This window comes from Marmota flaviventris, chromosome X (assembly GCF_047511675.1).
Source record: "Marmota flaviventris isolate mMarFla1 chromosome X, mMarFla1.hap1, whole genome shotgun sequence".
Lineage (NCBI taxonomy): Eukaryota > Metazoa > Chordata > Mammalia > Rodentia > Sciuridae > Marmota > Marmota flaviventris.
The window spans coordinates 19,362,021-19,378,636 of record NC_092518.1 but is presented as its reverse complement, the minus strand read 5'-3'; positions in this window follow the sequence as shown (position 1 = coordinate 19,378,636).

Genomic DNA, 16,616 nt, shown 5'->3' with positions numbered 1-16,616 from the left:
ATCTATGAAATAGACACATAATGGATTATGGTACATATCTTCAGAGTTACTGTGGTAGATTAGATTGTAGTTCTCAACTCTTCACTCTTCCCTCTCTTTCCTTAGAGTTTACCTCTATTCTCAGTTGAACTTTTCTAGCCCTGGCACCAGAAGACAGGAGGAACAGATTTGAACCCAATCAGAGGCCTCGTGTCCAATGTGGCTCAAATTCAGCCTAGATCCACTGAATCATTGCTGACCTACAGACCCAGATCTTGAAAATAAATATTCAATGTGGTAATCACTGAGATTTTTAAGTTGTTTGAAATTAACCTAGCTATCTTAAAGAAACAATCTCTCCCAGGCCAATGTCTATCATAATGAGGTTGTCAGCCATAGAACACAGAAAAGAGAAGGTCTAAAATGTAAATGTTGTACCTATCCAAGATCCATTCAAGGAGTGACGTAGATCAGATCCAAGGACACAACCTCTCTGATCTATGTGTCAGGCATATATGAAACAGGAAAATGGTCACAAACACCTAACATTCATATTATATAGTCAATTCTTTTTGTTCTGATTCCATTCTCACCAAAGAATCCTGTGGTTATAATTTGACTTGGTGTGTAGCTTTTCTACAGGCACAGAATATGCTAGATTTTGGGGACAAAAACCAGCATGACATATACAAATAAGGATGTTCAGAGCCTTGAACACAGTGGAGCTCGATAAACTATAGTCTCCTTATGTCCTTCCCACAGCCTGCTGGAGCCCTCTCCCAAATGCATTTCCTACTGTCTACAGCAGGAACTTATTCTTGCTGAGAGAAATCACTTCAGAGTCTATCCTTCTCCACTTGGGTCCTGTTTGACAAAAGACAGGTCAGATTACTTTCCTAGAATCACATCTTTAATGTGTGTTTTGCCCCTTAGGAAGACTTTCACAAAGAAACATGGACATTTTTCCAGTATTTGTAACCACATGTTCTAATGAGAATTACCAGAAATACAAATAGCTCTGAAATCAAACCCATAGTTCCCAAATGCCTGATGAGATGTTCCCTCCTTATTTTATAAAATAATATCATTAGGCATGAGTCTCCAGTCTAAAAGAATGTTAACTTCAACAACCTGCATATGGCTGAAAACTTTTTTTTTATTATTCACATTTAATTCTTATCATAATTGAGGAATTGTAAAAGATCATAAAGGCAAAGTGAAAGTCGTATACAAATTCCAAAATATGGAGCAGTGTAGATAACAATTTTGTAATCTTTTGGTGCCCAAGTGAAGATGTATAAACTGATTACTAATGCCTCAAATTGGAGTTTAAATCCTAGTTTTATTTTACATAATTAATGATTTACATTTGCAGAATATTAGGTCATTCTTCACTATTATTCAAAGCTAAAAGCAGGCAAATACTTTTATTTTATATGTGCAGAAGCTATAATCTAGGAGATCTGAATAAATCCACCTCAGAATTACCATTATGTCATAAATAAAATCCAGAACTCAGACACTTAGTCAGGTTTGACTAAGTAACTATTTTGCACTCTTATGAAATTTAGTTACTTAGTAAAAGCATGGTGCAGGGATATTGGCGAGTAGCAATTATTAAAGCAAAAGTTTCTATTATATGTGGACTTTATTTGTATCACTGAAGCTTACTGTAATTCAAAGTGGCATATCAATAAGCTCCTGGGAGTGCACAGCAGGAGACACATTGGACTTATTAACCAGAAGATGGCTCTGTTAAAGCAAATATAGACCATGAGTAAGAGGCCAAAGAAGAAACACAAAATGCAGAGGAGAAGTGTTGGCTTGCTCTGCATAGGCATTCTTTAAGAAATAGATGCTTCTGCGTAGATGTGGCACAGTGGGTCCTGGCATCGGGTAAACTCACAGGTGCTAATTAAAAAAAATAGTAAACTGTGAATGGATTGAAGAAGCATAGGTGGAGTAGAGGGAGGGGAGGTGGGAAATGCTGGTGACTGAATTGGAGCAGGTCGTGTTACATGCTTTTGTGTTTATGTCAGGGTCAATCTTGTTCTTGTACATAACTAAAAAGAATTAAAATAATAAAATACAAATTTTAAAAAAGATTAAATAAATAAAATGTTAAGATAAAAAAATAGATGTTTAATTCTTTTGCACTAAGTCACCCTAGTCCCAATAATCCCTAAAAAGCCAACTGGCCTGTCCTTTTTTTCCCTCATTAAGAACTCAATGAGAACCTCAATAGCCATAAAATAACTAGAGGATTTTTTAAGTTGTATGCATTTAGGGCTACCTATGCACAACAAACAAACAAATGTCTGATAATTCTTCCAACATATAATAAGCAGATGCTTAGGGAAAATAAAGGACTAAAATTCCACTTGTGTTAAGTACCCACTAAATGTCATGGCAGATATTGTCTTCATTTTGCCAAGAAGAAAAGAGATTTAAAGAGACTAAATTTCCCAGAGGCACATTACTAATAACTGACTCAAAGACCTTCAATCTCAACCTTGTCTCACTCCAAAAATCTTGTTCTTTTCATTATATTGTGGCTCAGAATCAATAATTGTTTATTAATAGATGACATTCTATTTAGAATTTTTTAATGTGCCATTCTCATATAGTGCTAGTATTAAATCAGTCTCAGTGATAAACAAATTAATTTAAATCATTTTGTGGTATTTGTTAGTGCATATGCTATCTTCGATTATTCTTCTACTCTTTTCCAAATGAAAGCACCAAAATTTTATACATAATTTTAACATCCCTGGTGATTATTTCCTGTCTAGAAAAGTCTGTTGTTCTTAGGCTGTCACCTTTGATCAAATGGAAAATTCTGGGCCATTCTCTAAGGGTCCTGGTAACAATCAATACATTTTTTAAACTATTGACTTTCTGAAAGCTCATGGTACGCCTGAATGGTTTCAGTTGTAATCACAAAAGCCAGACACTATTTGTCATTATTTTGCTATGCAGAATTTTGCTGGCTCTTTCTTTTCCTCATTGACATGTCACATAACACCTTCAAGGACAGAAAGTAAGGTAGAAATCTTGGAATCTTTTCCCTTATTCTTCCAGGAAACCTTTTAACCTTTGGCAGTGAAAGTGCTGAGGTTCATAAAACTTTCTTAAGAGAAGCCAACACAAAAGGGGAACTGCTGCTGCAATGTTTAAAGGCCTATAGACAGCAGTGAACCACAGAGCCCATCTCTCTTAGAGTTACATACACATTACATCTGTCTGTACTGTCCACACAATGGATTACTTGCCTGTGTCCTCAGTGGAAAGACAGAGTCATCAACCCCCAGCACAGTTACATCCATTGTCTTCATTAACAGCTAGTGTGGGATTCCTCTTTATTTTTCATATTCTCATTGCTAAGTCCTGCTGCCTCTTGACAAATTAAAAAACAGCTAATGCATTTCTCTCTAGACTTATGGGGCATTAGCTATGAACCATATGTTGAAAGTCATTGTATTCTCTGAGTCAGTATTACAATAAGCAATTTTAAAGAGAATGGGTTGGGAGAGGGGAACATAGTCTCAAGGATGGTGTTTTAGGCAGCTTTTTCACTGCTGTGACTAAAATACTTGACCAAAACAATTTTACAGAAGGAAAAGTTTATTTGAGGGCTCAAGGTGTCAGAGGTCTCAGTCTACAGACAGACTCCATTCCTTGGGGCTCAAGGTGAGGTTGAACATCATGGCAGAAAAGTATGGTGGAGTGAAGCAGCTCATATGATGATCAGTAGGCAGAAAGAGAGATTCCTCTGGCCAAAATAAAAATATATATCACAAGACATGCCCCCAATGCCCACTTCCTCTAGCCACATCCTAGCCCTTCCTTCAGCTACCACTCAGTTAATCCCATCAGGGGATCAATTCAGTGATTGGGTTAAGCCCTCTCACAACCCAATCATTTCTCCTCTGAACCTTCTTGCATTGTTTCACACATGAGCTTTTGGGGGACACCTTCTATCCAAACCATAACAAATGGTAAGGGATAATATATAGGGAGATAAAAGAAAGAGTGGGAATGTGAAGGAGAGATATATAAAATGGAAGGAAGAGATGGAAGAAATAGAAGAGGAAGGAGGAAAACAATGAACATGACTAATTCAATAGATTATACATAAGCAGGTAGAGTTTCAGATGAAAGGTCAATTACTTCCCTAGCAACACATCTTTAATTTACATATTGGCACTTGGAAAGAATACTACTAATTATGTAGCTCTAAAGGAAGTAATATATTCTTACAATCAGTTCTTAAGGAAAACCATGTTTACCTTTCTAGAATAAAAAATAGCAACATTGATGGGAATGTCTCTCCTTCCTTCCACATTTATTTCAAGTTGCATATTTTATTTCTTATTTTCTGTTTCAAACCCCCTTGTTGTCCTTTTCAACATGATTTTATCTAAAAAAAAGTTAGAGATGGTCAGGAAAGAAACAGAAGTTCACTGTATTATTATCTAAACTCTCTTTGAGGGTACTCAAATGCATGCAAATAAATTGACAACATAGAGAAAGGATAAACAAACAGTAAACAAACAAAACCTTAGCAACAGATTAAAAAGATACGATTTTAAAATGAAAAGAAATTGTTGGTTTAATTTTCCCACTTCTAAATGGTACCTTTCTTTACATTTCCAAAATTTTTGAAGGCTGTTCTATTCCTTTAGCTACAAGTACTATAACTTTATAGTCCATAAAAATTTAATATCATCATCTTTTGAACACTTTATTAGGCTGGGAAGATTTTATATTCTATGATGGATTTCCCCAATATGTTCATTTCTTTTAAGCTAAGATACAGACAGACCTGCAACAGAAGGCCAGAGGACAGGGCTTACTGTAAATGATAAGAAACAAAGCTGAATATATTTGCTGGCCTTGCGAGGGAGGGCCATGTTGCTCACTTATGCATTTGAAAAGTCTCTCTGAGAAGAAATTGAAAGAGATAATATAAATGGAAAAGGAAGAAAGTAGTTCAAATCAGGGAATATTCTAGATTGTTTTCTGATCTCACAAGGTATATTGTGAACTAATGCTTGAGTTGTCACTGTCAGATTTCAAATCACTGATGCAAGTCTGGTTTTAAACAAGTCTGAGATGGAGATATAAAATGTAGCAGGACCTGGTGGATTCTAGGAACAGGTTCATATGCACATGCTTGAAGCTTCACAAGAACTTCTTTCCATAGAATAATGAATCAATTTGCCAAGTATGTGTTTCCATTTATACTATTTTTGGGGTATTTAATTGTCAAAGCTTATGTTAACACCCCTACTACCAAGAAAAACAATCTTGAATACTTATTATATAAAATGTATTATGGGCATATTTCATTGAATTCCTACCACTACCCAAAAAGGTACTATTAACTCAGCAAGGTACACATTATTTTCCTAAAGTGGATTTGTTAGGTTAGTACAAATGTCAACTTACAAAGGCAAATCAAATTAACATTAGCAACAAAACAATAGTTTGGTGATTGGAGGCCCATTTAAGTAGCAGAGACTGAATGAAATTCCCATTTTGTCTGATTCATTTTAATAGAAATCTACTTCAGAGGGGAAGGTCTGAGTTACATTTTCTATAGTTAATTGTTGACATTGATCATGGGGAAGGTTTACATTCTATAAAAAAAGTGGTTTCACTCTGGATCTAAATTTCTACCTTGTATTATTGTTATTTATGATCCATACCTGTCTCTCCTTCTAAGACAATGAATCCTTTGAAGTCATTATTCTCTCACAATTTTTTCAGAAGAGTTGCTCAGGCTTGGCACATTGGTAATGCCTGCAATCCCAGCAACTCAGGAGGCTGGGGCAGGAGGATAGCAAGTTTAAGGCCAGCCTCAGCAGCTTAGTGAGATGCTGCCTCAAAATAAAAAATTAAAAGAGGCTGGGGATGTAGCTCTGTGATAGAGCATCTCTGGGTTCAATCCCTAGTACCACAGAAGAAGAAGGAAGAGAAGGAGTAGAAGAGTTGTTCAATAGATATTTGTGAAATGAATAGTACCAAAGTATTTATCCACTCAAGTATATATTACAATCCTAAAACATGATTCACATTAGCCTTTCCTGTGTATAAAGGTAGGGAAAGCTTAATTTTGCCCATCCCACACTTACATTCTAGTGGGGAGATATACAGGCCAATAATCAGCCAGAAGTAAGTAAATTGCTTGCTATGATGAAAGTGTTCAGTACATCAGAGGGCCCTAGAAGATGCTGCTCCTTAGTTTGATTGGAAGTGATGGAGAGCTAGGTGGGTTGAAGGGAAAAGGGAGAAGAGTGTTATGGTTTGGATATGAAGTGTCCCCCCAAAGCTCTTGTGTTAATGCAAAAATACTCAGAGGTGAAGTGATTGGATTATGAGACCTCTAACCTAATTAGTCCATCCTAGTTTGAATGGACTGCATAGTAACAATAGGCAAGTGGGGTATAGATAGAGTACATGGGTCACTATTGGTGTGCCCTAGAAGGGCTCATCTTCCTGTTTTTCCCTTCCTTCCCCTCTCTCTGCTTCTCAGTCACCTGAGATGAGCAGCTTTGCTCTGCCATGCCCTTTGGCCTCACCCTGGACCCAGACCAACAGAATCTGGCCATCTATGGGTAAGGTCTCTGAAACTGTGAACCCCAAATTTTTCCTTCTCTAAGTTGTTCTGATCAGGTATTTTAGACACAGGGAGGTAAAGATGACTAACACAATGAGTTAACACAGGGTCCTTCTAGTCAATGCTTGTACAATTGCAGCAGCAATAAGAATTCCCAGTGGGTACCTGGAAGAAGTAGTCAGTTCAGTCAATAATAGAATGTAAAGGATAGAGAAGTGTCGACTTATATAATGAAGAGAGCACTGATCTCTGAGTCAAAGATCTCATTTTAGTTCCAACTCTGGCACTAAGTTGCTGAGCAAACTAAGGAATTTACTAAACCTATGAGGTGTGGCTAGCAAACATGCCTCACAATGAGCATTAATTATCCAGGTTGAATTTAATGGCCTGATATTGCATTCTCTGCTGAAAACAACACTCTATGTCTTCTAGAAAGTATTCCTTTTTCTACTCTAATTACATAATTCACATGGAAGTCTGCAACTCTTTATGACTGGCCTTTTAGACAATTCTTGACTAATCCAGTGTTTCCCAGTTGTTTAGAATATGTATTCTAGAGTCAGACTTACTGAGTTTGAATCCTGATCTTGCCACTTTCTAATTGATTGTGTGACTTTGATTAAATCATCAACCCCCATAAGTCTCAGTCTTCTTACACTAAAGTGTGCATCCTAAATAATATGTAATTCCTACATTACATGAAAAACATTTACCATAGTACCTAGAACATACTAAATATTCATCAAGAGCTGTTATTATTATAGTATCACTAGAGCCAAGAAGTTTGGGGCAGCCATGTTCTTGACTATGTGGAAGAAGACAGTAGAAATGTAGAGATAGGAAATGGACAGAGTCCTTAGTTCCAGCCAACCATCAACCCCAGTGTGACCACCAGCTTTCTATGCTTTGGATAAATAGGCTGAAAAAAAAATCTTCCTTTTATTTAACTAGTTTGAGTCAGATTTCTGTTTCTTGCAACTGGAATCTTGAACAAAATGAATATGGAAGGCTGGGAAGAAAATGCAAATCAAGATGTAATTACTTTAAAACTTTAATGTATTTGGGAAACTCTTTGCAAACCTCACATTTCTAAGTGCAGTTTAATCTCTTTGCCTCAGTGCCACAGAAACCATTGCAAATAATGAAGAACTAAAATTCTACCCTCTGAGTAAAAGTTGAACCAATGTGGTGATCTCCATATTTTCACTTTTAAAATACTTTGCTAGCACTTATAAAGTTCAAGATGCAGGAAAAAATGTTTTATTGTGACAATATCCCCATGTTTAAAATTTTATTTTGTTATTATTTCACAATACAAAGTGAAAAATTAAATATGCTTGTTGGTTTGTTTGTTTTGAGATAAGTCTTGCTGAGTTGCTTAGGCTGGTCTCAAACTCTTAGGCTCAAGCAGTCCTTCTGCCTCAGTCTCTCAAGTGCTGGGATTATAGGCATGGCCACTGCATTGGCTTTAAATAAGTTTAAAGTGCAAAAGAGTTAAATCAAAAGCTATGTCTACAGAATACATATTATGTTGGTGGTGCTTTAATTTTAGAATGTAGCAGTCATTTGGCAAGCTTCTGAAAACACAGATTGCTGGGCTCTACCCTCAGATTTTCTGACTTGTTAGATCTAGGATAGAGGCCAAGAATTTGCTTTTCTAACAAGTTCCCAAGTGATGCCAATGCTGCCTGTTCAGGTATCACACTTTGAGAACCACTGTCTCAAGTAATTAATTTATTGGGAAGATTTAGCCTAAAGAAGGTCAAGCTAAGAAATCTGTCAGCATTACATTGTGGCTATATTTCTTGTTAAAGAGCAAAAGTGTAGATTTAAGAAGATAAGTTTAAGTAAGTTTAAATGCCCTCTGTCCCATAATTTATTTTTTCATTGATTCCACAATATGTGCCTTTGTTTTTTCTTCTATGACTTCATTGGGATGCTTTAAAATTAGTATTTACTGGCTAAACAGGTGTACTCATTTATTGCTGATAGTGTCAAACATTGCTTTTAAAGAGTAATAAAGCAACACATAAAGATTCTCATATCTTTAAAAATGATAATTATACTCCTAGGAATATTAAACAGAAGGAAAATGGTATGTACACAAAGATGTTAAAGTTTTATCTATAAAAGCCATAAATAAGAAACTACATAAATGCCAAACTTTAGGGAAATAATTTAATAAATTATGGCACTGCAAAAACAATATGCTATCATGCAACTATTAATATAATCATTATGAATATTATGTAGAAACATGAAAATAATTATGAAGGAATATCAAATACAGAATAATGCTGAAACTATGTAAAGATGAAGTCACAGAGAAGCTGCAAAAAAAAAAAAAAAAAAAAAAAAAGAAACATGTTTTAAGGTGGTTAGTGTGCTTCCTTTTTTTTTTGTACTGAGGATTGAACTCAGGGGCACTCAACTACTGAGCCACATCCCCAGCCCTATAATGAATTTTATTTAGACAGGGTCCCACTCAGTTGATTAGCACCTCACTTTTTGCTGAGGCTAAGCTTTGAACTCGTGATCCTCCTGCCTCAGCCTCCTGAGTCGCTGGGATTACAGGCGTGCATCACCACATCTGGCCTCCTTTTTATTTTGTGTACTGGTTATTAGGACATTGTCTCTCTGCTTCAAGCCTGCTGGTCTATATTGCTCTGTGAAGCTGGGCTGCTTCTGTGAACCCTATTTCTGCTCGGCCAGGTGCTCACTTTTGGCTCTATCACTAGAGGGCAGTAGAGGGAGACCTGAAACTGGCAGAAGGAAAAAAGAACTTGCTTTGTGTTTGTTTCTATTTGTTTTTCATCATCTCAACAATGATTCTTTAGCCCAGGAGTGGTATTTAGTTCTAGTTTCTATTTTTCCCCCAATTTACTCAGAACCAGCATCATTGCACCCCTGTGGAAGTCAGTACCAGATGGCTGTCACTGCATCTTCATAGATATGAGTCTCTGTTCCATGAGATTCCTCCTCCAAGGTGTATTTTTTATCATTCCAACCTCTTTCCTTTGTTCCTACTGTTCTGGGAGCCCCAAGATTTCCCTGATGTTACTACCACTTGTGTGCATCCATGTCCTCATTTTGTATTTTTATTCTCTAATACCTGATTAACATTTTTTTTTATTAGTTTGTGTCAGTTAAAACAGTTGGCAGGAACTTTCTCCCAAGTGGACTTCGGTAAAATTTTCTATTGTGTTACATTGTCTTTTAAATTAAAAAAGAAAGCACATCACTGTTAATAGAGTGATGAATGAAAATAATTGAAAGTTTAAATGTTTAACTGAATGCTTTTATTTTCTGAAGAAAAAATAACCTCTTATGCTTACATAGTTTTGCCTTATGCAAGATAATAATATAAGGCACTTTTGATGTTTTACAGGTTGATTTTAGTGTTCACATTAATTCTCAAAGTAACCTATGAACCTGATCTGGAACTTCATGTCATCGAATGGCACCTGAACACATTAAACTGCAGCTCTATTTATTCAACAAATACTTACAGAGTGCCTTATATGAGACAAACTCTGTGCTATGTGATGGGATACAAATGTCTTACCTGAAAGAAAACTGGTAGTTAAAAGATCATGTGATAAATGCAGTGATAGAAATAGACCCAGGTTGCTATGGAAACAAAAGGCATCTCTGGTGCCTATTGCTTCAGCAATAGTGAGTAGATTTTAGCCGGATGGATAAGGAGCAAAAAAGCATTCTAGGAAAGGTCTCCCACAGGTAAAGGGCATAGAGGTGTGAAAAAAGTATAGCATACTTGAAGATCTGCAAATAGTTTATGGCAGTAACAAGGTTAGCATTCAGCAAAGAGGTGGACCTGGTTCAGTTGGTGAAGGAATTTGGAGCCATCGTTGGATCTTTAAATAATGGTCTTGATAGGATACTTAATGCCTAGCATGGATTTTGACAATTGGCACATTGAGAGGATTCCATTGCTTGCTGTCAGTGTTAAGTGGGATATGTCCCTGGCTGGTTCTTACACTGCTTTTCATCTGCCCACACCTACAATCCATCTTTCCTTGTTCTATATTGATTCCTGCTTGATGTCTCCAAATCCTTGTTTACTCTGGCCTTAATACTTTGACATCTCTATTGATTACATTTTCTTTGCCTCAAAACTGTCCCACTTATTTTGTTTGATGGCTTGTCTTGTATTCCATGGTGCTCTGTTTGTTCTAGGAATGACTGTCCCCACTTGATCTATTCAGTTTGGTCCTGTTTGATGCTGTAGAGTCTTCCTGACACCTGATCTTGATTTCAGATACCCTGCCTGCCCTTCAGGAAACCTATAGCAGAGGGTTATATGTGGAAATTGTATAGAATTTGGAACTAAACAGAACTGAGTTTACAGCTCTGCTTACTAGATTAATAGAGATCATGCTCACCAAATATTCAATTTGCAACCCCAGTTTCCAACCTCCCTTCTGCTTATGTGGTGTCACATGACTGGTGCTGGTTAATGGACAAGCATTTAAGAATAGTATGCCCCATACATCACTGTTACCTTTGGTTTCAAGAAAACTCATTCCAAAAAATATAGATACAAGGTGGCAGAGCTTTCATCATTTTGAATCTCTTAGTAACTGTGTAGAACACAGCCCCACCCGAACACACTGGATATGTAATTATGAGTGTGAGTTTATAAACATAATAAGTGAAATAAACCTTTATTGTTCTACAAAAATTGCCTACTTCTCTACTACATTTGTTCCTTGTACCATGAATTAGTTCATACACAATTGGTAAAATGGGGAACAATGTATAATATAGAAGTCAAACTGGTCCATTCACCATTTTCCCCAGCACAGTATTATTTTGTCTACTGGGTAACAGGAGCTAAACACCACACACATTATATAGGAGATGAATTCGAGAGCTAGAATTAAGCATTGATAAAACTCTTTCTTGGTTATCTTTTGGTTTACCTATAGCTTTTTATTTTTTAATCCTTCCTAAATCCTTTCCTGCCTCTTTCATTTCATATCCTTTTTTAGGTTTCTGTTTTGTCCTAATCACCATCTGGCCTCCCATGGTCTGGCACAGGGCGTCTTTTAGGGTATTTCCCTATTAACTACATTCTTGTGACCTGGAACTGTGGTCAGGTATCTGTATTATATATAATATAATATTACAGAAGAAATATGAAAGGAACAAGGCATGGCAAAGGTAGAGTGGAAAGTTGTTGGATATAATTTTTAGTGGAGACAATTGGCTATGTAAGAAGGAGAGGGAAACAATAAGGGCTAGAGGAGTGAATTTAATTTGGGAGACAGGCTAAATGGGAAATAGTTGAAATCATAGGTGAGAAAGCATATATCTTATGAGATGATAAAGGCATAAGGCACAGAGATTTAGGTATAAGACATAGAAGTACCAATAAGCAAGGATCAATGAAGAAATTATGTGGCCATTTACACAATTCTTGGAACATGGTAAGAAGAACCTTTAGGAAGCATTTACTATTCTAAGTGCTATGCCCATATTAAAGCAATGCAAACCACACAACGCACTCTCTTAGATTGTATAATCTCTAAATTTAGGTCAGCACAAAATGGTCTATGACTCAGAAACACATAATGTGTTATGAGAATTAAAACAAAAAATCCTCAATTGTTCTCTATGTAGACTGATTTATAGTCAACTGGTCAGGGATTCAAATTGAAAGCCTAGCTAATAGAACCCTGCTCTTACAATCAACCTGCTAAGGTACAAATTCACAATCCTTAAAGATGAGTCCTCTGACTTTTCTAAGCTTCTTTGGGCTTCTTTGACAACAAATGCTTCCCAGCATGTATTGCCTTATACAAGTCTTAAGCACAAGATAGGTGAGAATCTTGGCACCACTGTGTTTCATGTTTGAAAATTCTGAAAGAAAGGAATATGACAGAGTACTTGAAATTCAAATATCCCGATTTTCAAAATTGAGTATCAGGACTATTGGAAAAGACAGAAGAGCTAACTTAATATTAATCCATTAATATTAGTATTAAATATGAGTTGTGAGTATTTAGATCAACAGCTATCAACATAACTTCATTAACAAAGAAATCCAAGTAAATCTCATTGTTTTTAAAAGGAAAACTAAATAACAATGCATAGGATTGACATGAACATTGTACCTAGTATTCAGAAAAGTATGCCATGTTGGGGTGACCAATTGTCTTGGTTTGCTGAGGATTAAGGAGATTCTCAGTCATGGGACTTTCTGTTTTAAAGCCAGGAAAGTCCCAGGCAAACTAAGACAAGTTGGTCACCCCATTGTGATGCTCTTGTGGGCAAAGTGCTCAACCATTCCTGGGTGATACTCTTGTTAGAAAAATGCATATTTGTTTAAATATTTAAAGCCTATAAGTGTTGATTATTTTCATTCAGTGATGAGGGTTGTCTCTAGCAGTATGTCATAGAATTCTTTCCTTTGCTATATGCTGCTCAACAGTATTACCTATCACTTGAATCACAGAAAAAAATTAGCAAAATTATACATGATATAAAGATGGGAGAGTCAGCAATATTTATTTACTTAATATATATTTATTGAGTATCTATTATGCTCTATGCACTTTTATATAGCAACAAACCAGACAAAGATTCTACCTCTGTTATATACAAATAAAACCATAATAAAGGGGCTGGGGCTATGGCTCAGCAGTAGCACACTTGTCTGGCATGTGTGAGGCACGGGGTTAGATTCTCATCACCACATATAAATAAATAAAATAAAGGTCTATCAACAACTAAAAAAATATATATTAAAAAAACTATAATAAAGGATTAAACAGGGCCTGGGGTTGTGGCTCAGAGGTAGAGTGCTCGCCTAGCATGTGTGAGGCACTGGGTTTGATCCTCAGCACCACATAAAAATAAAATAAAGGTATGTGTCCACCTACAATTTAAAAAATATATTTTTTAAAAGGATCAAACAGTGATAAGATCTATTTAAAAAAAACTAGTCTGGGGCCAGGGTTGTGGCTCAGTGCTAGAGCATGTACCTTGTATGTGTGAGATACTAGGTTCGATCCTCAGCACCACATAAAAATAATTAAAGGTATTGTGTTCATCTACAACTAACAACATATTTTTTTTAAAAATAGTCTGTTTAAGAGGCAAGAGATTGACAGGACAGTTAGTGGCTAAGGAAGTATTCTTTGTAGAGGAGACATTTGAATAAATATATGGTTGAAGGGCAAAAATCATATGAACAAAAAGAAAATAAGTTCAAAGAGCCTGAAATATGAATGAGTCTTGATCCATATTCTTACATAAATCACCTCAAAACAAGCAATATTTAGAAAGCTTTACTTACTAATTATACACCTTCTTTCTATGTCAAATAGGACAGAACAAGGATTTTATTCTCCCAGCAATCTAAAATGGCCAAGTAATTTTAATAGCAATGTGAGAGATTCCTGAGGAAAGAAGATAACTGTAAGTCATGGTTGTGAGTACAGATAATTTTCTGTCTCTTATCTCCTTTTTTCTGGTTGTGGTTTGTCCTGGATCTCAGAGTTGAATGGGGACCTGACCCATTGTGGAATCAAGTGTGATCAAGTCTAGGCCCTAGGAGGGGATGAGAGTCAAATGAGAAAGAGGGTTCATTTTGCTTAAATAGAAAGTTGGAAATCAGAGACTACCTGAAAATCAAACTCATGAAAAGGTAGGAAAAAAAAAAAAAACAGAAAACTGAGATTTAAACAGAATAGGCAAGTAAGAAAAGATCCCCTTAAGCTATACTTTACAGAGTTCTTTTTCAAAGACTTCATGCTGACTGTCAGCTGGGGCCTTGCTTCTAAGAGGGCTGTCATCCACAAGGAGGCTAGTCTGACTTCTTCACATGGCCATCTCAGGGTTCCAATTAGAGTGGAGTAGAAGCTACAAAGTCTCTTGATGCTTCGATTGGCTCCAGAATTTGTATATGGCTCTTCAGCCACATTGTATCAGTCAAAGTAAGTCACAAGGCCAGTCCAGATTTAAGAGATGGAGAAATGTACTCTACCTCTTGATGCAATGAGTGGCAAAGTCAGGCCATACAGGGAGGGATTTTTGTGAACAAATTTATTAACAAACTACTACAAGGTCAGAGTCAATTGTTTAAATGCAATTTGCTTTTCTACTTCCTTCTTTTAAGGCACTAAGTAAGATATGATCTCAGGCTTCTTCCTCTCTTCCATCTTTCTCTGGCACTCTCCGATAAGAAACAGGAGCAGTGCTGTCTCATTCTTTCCATTAACTCCTCTTACTATGAGCTGTTTGGGAAAGCTGAAGCTTCTTTCTTCCTCCCACTGGAGCATTCAAGCAATCAAGAGATCCCATCCATTTAGATAGTCTGAAGATCTGAGGATTAAAAGAGAAATGAGAGATGCATACTCCTGCACTACATATGCAGGCAAGCTTTTGAAAGGCAAACACTTATCCAATGAATTAAAGGGTGATTCTTTGATGTTTTTCATGCTGTGTTCTCATGATCATAATTTCCTTGGGAGCTTCCCAGAGGAGAGAATTATCCAGTCATATATGAGGGTAGAATTCTAGTCTTCCTGGTCTACATGGCTATAATGCATTACAATAACAAAGCTCACCCTCATTCTTTTCAAATTAAAAAAAAAAAACTAGATCTCCTGACCATCTCCTCCTCCCCGAATTAACTCTATGTCATACCTGCTCCCCATTGGTTAGCTCTATAACTTTTGTCCCTTTTATGCTACACTGTATTTGTTTTGCAAGGCTTCATCCTCTAATAAATTATTCAGCCCCTGACTCATGTAAACCTCTGTAATGCTAGCTATGCAGCAATTGGCACAGAGTAGGAGTTCTAAAAATATTTGTAAACTAGAATTAAATTGAATTTATTATCATAGTAATATGACTTCCAGATCTTCAATCCACAAACTAACAGATATGCTAATGCAACTCAGAGTATCTTCATAATCAAAAAGAACCTGGGCAATATCTCTGGTTTTGTATAAACTACCAAAAAAAAAAAAAAAAGAAAAGAAAACCAGGGAAATAGTCCACAGATAATATGATCCTCTCAATTTTCCTTTCATTAGAACTCTTTTTCTTTATCTGGAGAGAGAGAGAGAGAGAGAGAGAGAGAGAGAGAGAGAGAGAATATGACTATGTGTGTGTGTGTGTGTGTGTGTGTGTGTGTGGTGAAATGTATAAGAAAAACCTAAAAATAAATCAGAATTCTATGCCCCTTACTGGTTTGTCCAAAATGTTTTCTTCCTAATCCATGAATTTATTAGTAGGTAAATTGTTTAAATTCACCAAGTACATTTCCTGATTATATCAATTTTAAAAGGATGTAGCCATTGAGAATCACCAGGAATAGAATATACCTGTGAAAAGTGGACCAGAAAACCAAGTCTGCAATGACTGAGGCATGAGAAAAAGTATAAGAAAAAAAAAATTCTAAATCCTTAGGTATACCTCAAATGAGAAAGGGAAATTTCTCTATTATTATGTTACTTTCAACTTTTCCATCAATGAAAATTAGCAAGTTGGAAAGAGTAGATAAAATTCATTAAGAGGGACTTGATGCCTAAGAAGTGAGAGCCACTCTAAATGAACTTGTATCTTCTTACCCTAAATAATCAGATGCAATATAGGGGAAATGGGGAAGAAGGATGAGAAAGGGGAAAAAAAAACATATAGTTATAGTTCTCTTCTGTATTCTAGAACTTTTCTACTCTGAGTGTGGCCCATGGACCAGCAGCATCAGTATCATCTGCAAACTTTTTAGAAACAGATGTTAAGGGTTATACTAAACCTCCTTATTAAAATCTGCATTTTAAGAAGATTCTCAGATGATTTCACAGACAAGCTACATTTTAAAACAATTTTCTGTTACATGTATTAGTGTATGGAAGGAAAATGGCAAAGAGATCTGAAGTATAGGAAGAAAGTGGTACCTTGTCTAAAATGAGATAGGATAGAAAGAGTGGGCATCGTTGTAAGTATAAGAGCTGAAAAAGTTTTGAAGGCAGTAGGGTATAAG